Genomic DNA, 6,000 nt, shown 5'->3' on the forward strand with positions numbered 1-6,000 from the left:
GCACCCTCCCATCTTTGATTTTCTTTCCCTGCCAACTTTGTAGGCCTTTTTGAACTCGAGTCAAGCCCAAGTTTCACCGCTCTGTCGTGTCACCAGTGGCGACCAAGGGCCTTCGGCTCTCGGTAGTCCAAGGGAGTCGTGATAGCCACTACCTCGGGCAGTAGCATGACTGCCGACCTTCCTCTTTTTTGGTGACAACAACAACATTCTGCTGCAGCTATCCTCTGGGTTGGGCTACCGAGCTGAGCTCGGTTTGAACCGAGCCTAGCTCGGTTTGAACCGAGCCTAGCTCGGTTCTCTCAATAGGAAGACCGAGCCTAGGCTTGGTCCTATCCTATTTGAGGGCCAGACCCGGCTCGGCCCAGTAGCTGATCCCTTTGTTTCCCCAATCCTTTTTACTGCACTCGAGCAACAACAACTTCTAGTGTTGTTGTTGTCTCGAGTCTGGTCGAGCCATGCTGAGCTCGGCTACCACCGAGCACAGCCCGAGTCGGCCCCATACCTCGAGTTAACTGGTGTGTGCTAAGGTTGACTTGATTTCACCTTGTCAACTAGTTGGCCTTGCCTGCCTGGTCAGGTGTTGTCAAGCTGAGAGCGGCTAGCACCGAGCCTAGCTAAGTTTGTTGCATCATTCTTTTTGTAGCATAATAAAATATCTTTTAGTGCACCGCATCGACACAATTAATGAGACACACTTACCAAGGCACAAGCCTTTAAAAACCTATGCTCGAAATCGTTAGTGAGTCAAACCATCTTTGAGATAGGAAAAAGTTGCATACGAGGACAAATGATGGAATACTTCTAACTTATATATATATTCTTTTAACTCAAGAATGCAGTTTTGCGTATTCTTGTCCATTTAAATTATTTTATTTACTTTATCATCGCGCTGTAATGTGCACAGACTCCTGCTTACACAATTCATTTAGCTGATGTATGGTTTCGTATATCGTGCATCGCTTATGCAATTTACTTTGCTGATGTACGATTTTGTATGTCATGCATCGCTTACGTAATTTATTTAGCTCGATGTGTGGTTTCACACATTGGGCCTTTCTTTATGTTATTTACTTTGTTGTCGCATTGCAATGTGCACAGGCTTATGCTTTACTATATATATATATATATATATATATATATATATATATAACTTTACAAGGTATGCAGTTTCACATACTCCTGCCTACTTTAGATTATGCATGCATTTAAAGATAGATTTATGCATCCTCGCCAAGTCTCTATTTTTAAAAGGATTTCGCATGCGAGATTTCAAGCTTGTATTATTCATTGTCTCAAAAAAATAAAACAAGTATTTGGGATTTATGTATTTGCAACTAAGTTTTTTCCTCAAACCTGCATAACAGAAAGGCATCAACTATGTAGCCCTAGGTGGTACGTACATTTAATCCTTCTCTTTGGTATCCAAAATGACTCGGATATTCTTTGGTCTAAAGAATTTTTTTTTTTTAAATAAATATTACAGTTTTTATTCTGAGAAACCAATGTCTTTCTTATCACAATATACTATCAGACATGCACAACATGTTAGTACTACGATGATTGGACTGGAGGTTTACAATAACCTCATAGTGTGAAAATGCACGATAATTAAAAGAAAATTACATAAATGGTGATGATCGCCTTCACAGGCAAGATGCACGATTTGATTTAAAAGATTAGATCATGTAGAATGAGTCATCAGTTAAAATAGAACCTGACATACCCATTAGTTTCTTTGGTTTTGTCAAGAGAGATGATAGGATGGTATAAAATCTCTGACGGATAAATTGTTAACAACTATACTTCTCGAGTAGTAATAACTCGGTATCCCCAGTCATTGAAGTTAGGGGACTGGACTACCAAAAATGATCCTAGGTGGTATATCTCAATGACTTCTATAGAAGTTCAGATGCATTCCCTTGAACAAGTGGCCTCTAGAGAATTCTCTCTTGGTCATTCCCTTAGGAACAAACTCAGCTAGTTGTCCGGAGTATCAAAATATATAGAATAAAAAACCCTCGGGCAGTCTCAGTTGTTTTTATATTTTTTCTTTGCATACCCTCAGAACAAGTAATTATCGAAACAAGATTATCATGCTCATTTTGCTTATTCTGAACTGCACATCATGAAAGAAACAACATATATGTTAGTCTTGTTCTGAATTTTGATATCTATGCACCTACCAAATTTTTATAAGTCTAACACATTTTATGGGGTACAAGTGATAATTAGGTGGGTACGACAAACAATGGCGCAATGTTGTGATGATATCAAGATTTCACTCTTTCTCTATTATGTCGCTCCTGAGGACGTTTTATAACTTTGTATAAGGATTTTTTTTGAAATTCTTTTTTTGTATAAACTTTAAATTATCAACGATATTGTTTTTAATCTATATGGTTTTTTAATGCTTATAGAGATACAAATCTATTGTGTAATGGAAAGTTTGTCTGTAATCAGCCCAATGTCCATTGACTTGTTATTTCAAACACTATTTTTTTGCCGAACTACCATTTTAAACTCTGAAAAATGATTGATTTCCAAACTTTTAAATTTTTCTTAAAAGATTACAAGTTTGGGATTTTGAGGCGTTACAACTTTTTTATCAGAGCGACCGAGAAGATAGAGATTCTTGATCATCCGACATCTGCAATGCGCTGTGAGTATAAGTTTTTTTTTCCAAAGAAGTAAAAAAATTATGATACATTTTATGCTTGGATAAGACTAAAAAGAATTTCCATTCTTTTGAAGCTTATATCTGATGATGAACTTGGAAGTGAACACACGACACCCATGCAAGGCATGGATCCACCAGCTAATGTGTGAAGAACCCATGGTGGTGGAGCGCGTAGGACACACAATCACTCAATGAGGGGTAGGGGGTCTGCTATGGAAAATAATGGACCCCAACGACCTGGTCGGATTATTGGACAAACATACCACCCCACCCATCTTTAAAGATCTATGGGGGCTCATACTCCCTTTTTCTTACCAAGCACCGTTAGTCATTGCATGGGCTGCAGTGCACTTTAGGGAGAGCAACCATGTTCCGCCACAAGTACTGGTCGATCAGCAGATTGCATCTGGCACACGAGAGATCAAAGGTCCCCTAGACACCCAAAATGAGTGTCTTTACTATGGAGAGTTGGGGCATTCCATTCATCTTAAGGAAGGTAATGACAAAAGATAGCTGGCAGTGCAGGAACTTGAGGATGCAACTTCCTCAGTCTATGGTGCTCTGAGAATACTCGGGCATGTTGAGGTATCACCGGACTCAATGAGCACGTGAAGCAACTACTCGCAAGACTGCCCAATCTACACCCTGGTTTCATCCCTCTATTCACCGGACTCGCCACATTATACACCAACAACACCCCCCTACGGGCCTGGAGCCCTCAACACAAATTTACACCCCTCTCCTCTACGCAGAAGTAGGTGCACTGGCAACACAAGGAATTATGTTAGACACTAGTCAAACCGTCGCTGAGGGGAGTTGGTACTTGTGGTTTTTATTTCAGAGTCTATGAACTTTTTTTGTTTATGCGATAAGTTTTTCTTTCTGCATTATCAACCAGCATTGCTGGGGTTTTTTTATGATGTTTCGTAATATATATATGAATTTTGTCATTTTTACTTTGAGTTCTTTGAATCCTAACTTGACCATCATTTGTGATGAATAAAGGATGATGCAAAGCATGAATGTTGAATCGACTAACGAATGGTCTGAACAACAGGGATTCAACATGGATTCCCTCAGCACTCTGGCTAATGCAATTCTCAAGTTCGTGTAGAAAGAGATCAGGTTGGGTCCTAATGTGAACTATAATAATTCCATCACCTATGAAAATTTCTTGAAACTTGATCCCCCGACCTTCGCTGGCAAGGTCGATCTTGAGCTCGCCAAGAATTGGGTTGAGGAGACCAAGCATGCTTTTCAAGTATTGTCGGTGCCAGAAGAAAAAAGGACAATTTTTTGTACTTATCGGCTTAAGGATAACACCCACAAATTGTGGGATGCGACCCGAGGTATCGATTTTCCGAGAGCAATAGTTATTCCTTGGGAAACTTTTCATGGTGTTTTTTTGGCAAACTATTTCTCCCTCATGCAAAAGACAAAAAGAAGGTTGAATTTTTGGAGTTATGTCAAAATAACTCAAGTGTGGTGGATTACACCACGAAATTTCAGAACTTGGAACGATATTGTTCTAGCCTATTTGAAGATGATCACGAGTGGGCCAAAAAATTCATTCGAGGACTGAAGAAAGGGCTCTGTTATCAGGTCCTGACTTATATGCCTTCGACCTTCTTTGTGGCTATTGCAGCAGCCAGTCTTTTAAACAATGACTGAGAGCGTTCTGAGAATGTCTTGAGCAAGAAACCACCTGCCGCTGGAGGCGATCATAAGAGGGCTCCCTCGAGTGGCCAAGTTAAGCGTCCACCTTTTCAAAGGCAGAACAACGGAGGAAAGAAGTACTTTCCTCTGACCAAGTGGCAGAGACCACAAGGCAGTCCTCAACCCCGACAACAGTCTAATGATGTCTGCCCCAAATGTAGACGTATGCATAGCGGGCAAGCATGCCCCCGTGAGATAAGAGGATGTTTATATTGCGGCAAAATGGGCCATTACATATAGGAATATCGCAAAAAGGAAGCATATGACCTCAAGAGAGATGCTGAAGTACCCCAGCTCCCTTGACCTCCTCAACAACAACAATAACTCAATAACCAGAAGAGGGTGGCAGGATGAGTATATGCCACCGCGGTCGAATAATTGACAAAGGGAGGACTCATTCAAGGTACCATTCTAGTTGTTGACCAAGTGACTTTAGTACTTTTTTATTATAGTGCCATACATTCCTTTATTGTTGTTAAATTTGTTAACCAATTGCAAATACCTGTAAAACCTCTTAATAACGTCTTGGATGTGTACAATCCGATCAAAAAGAACATAGTTTGTGTAACCTACGTGCAAAATCTGGACGTAGTTTTGGTAGACCAATATATGCCTGCATGTGTGATTCTACTTGATATGACAGAGTTTGATGTCATATTAGGTATGAATTGGTTGCATAAGTATCACACCAAGGTTTTATATCATAATGAAAAAGTTGTATTGTCTCAGCCAAGTGTTCCTAAGGTGAAATTTAAATTTTCTAAGCCTGTTCTTATGGACTGAATTGTATCATCAATGAAAGCACAAAAGTACTTGTAGAATGGATGCACTGCCTTCTTAGTTAGTGTCATCCTATCAGAACCAATGCTTATACCAATCAGAGATCTAAAAGTAGTCCGAGAGTTCCTTGATATATTCCCAAAAAAGCTACCAAGACTTTCTCCACGTCGTGAAATAGAATTCAATATCGAGTTATTACCTAGAATCGCGTCAATCTCTAAAGCACATATCAAATGGCGTCAACTAAGCTTGAGGAGCTCAAGAAGCAGTTGCAAGAGCTGATAGACCAAGGGTTCATTCGGCCTAGTGTATCGCCTTGGGGAGCACCTGTGTTGTTCATGAAAAAGAAAGTTAGATCATTGAAACTGTGTATAGACTACCAAATGCTCAACCAAACCACAATCAAGAATAAGTACCCGCTACCTCGTATTGAGGATATGTTCGATCAGTTACAGAAGAGGAAGAACGTATATGGTTGAAAGATCATTTATAGGTTCCAAATGACCCTAAGTTGAGAGACAAAATTCTAGAAGCTCACAAATCCAAGTACACCATTCATTCAAGAGGCACAAAAATGTTCAAAGATCTTCAATGAAGGTATTGGTGAAATAATATGAAATGAGATATAATATCATATGTCTCAAAATGTTTGACCTATCAATAGATCAATATAGAACACCAAAGGCCTGGTAGAGTGATGCAACAAATAGAGATTTCACAATGGAAGTAGAAAGATATTACTATGGATTTTATTGTGGGCGTGCTAAGAACTCAAAAGCAGCACGATGCGATTTGGGTGGTCATTGATAGACTTACCAAGTCTACCC

This window comes from Nuphar pumila, chromosome 7 (genome assembly GCF_984573655.1).
Source record: "Nuphar pumila chromosome 7, dmNupPumi1.hap1.1, whole genome shotgun sequence".
Lineage (NCBI taxonomy): Eukaryota > Viridiplantae > Streptophyta > Magnoliopsida > Nymphaeales > Nymphaeaceae > Nuphar > Nuphar pumila.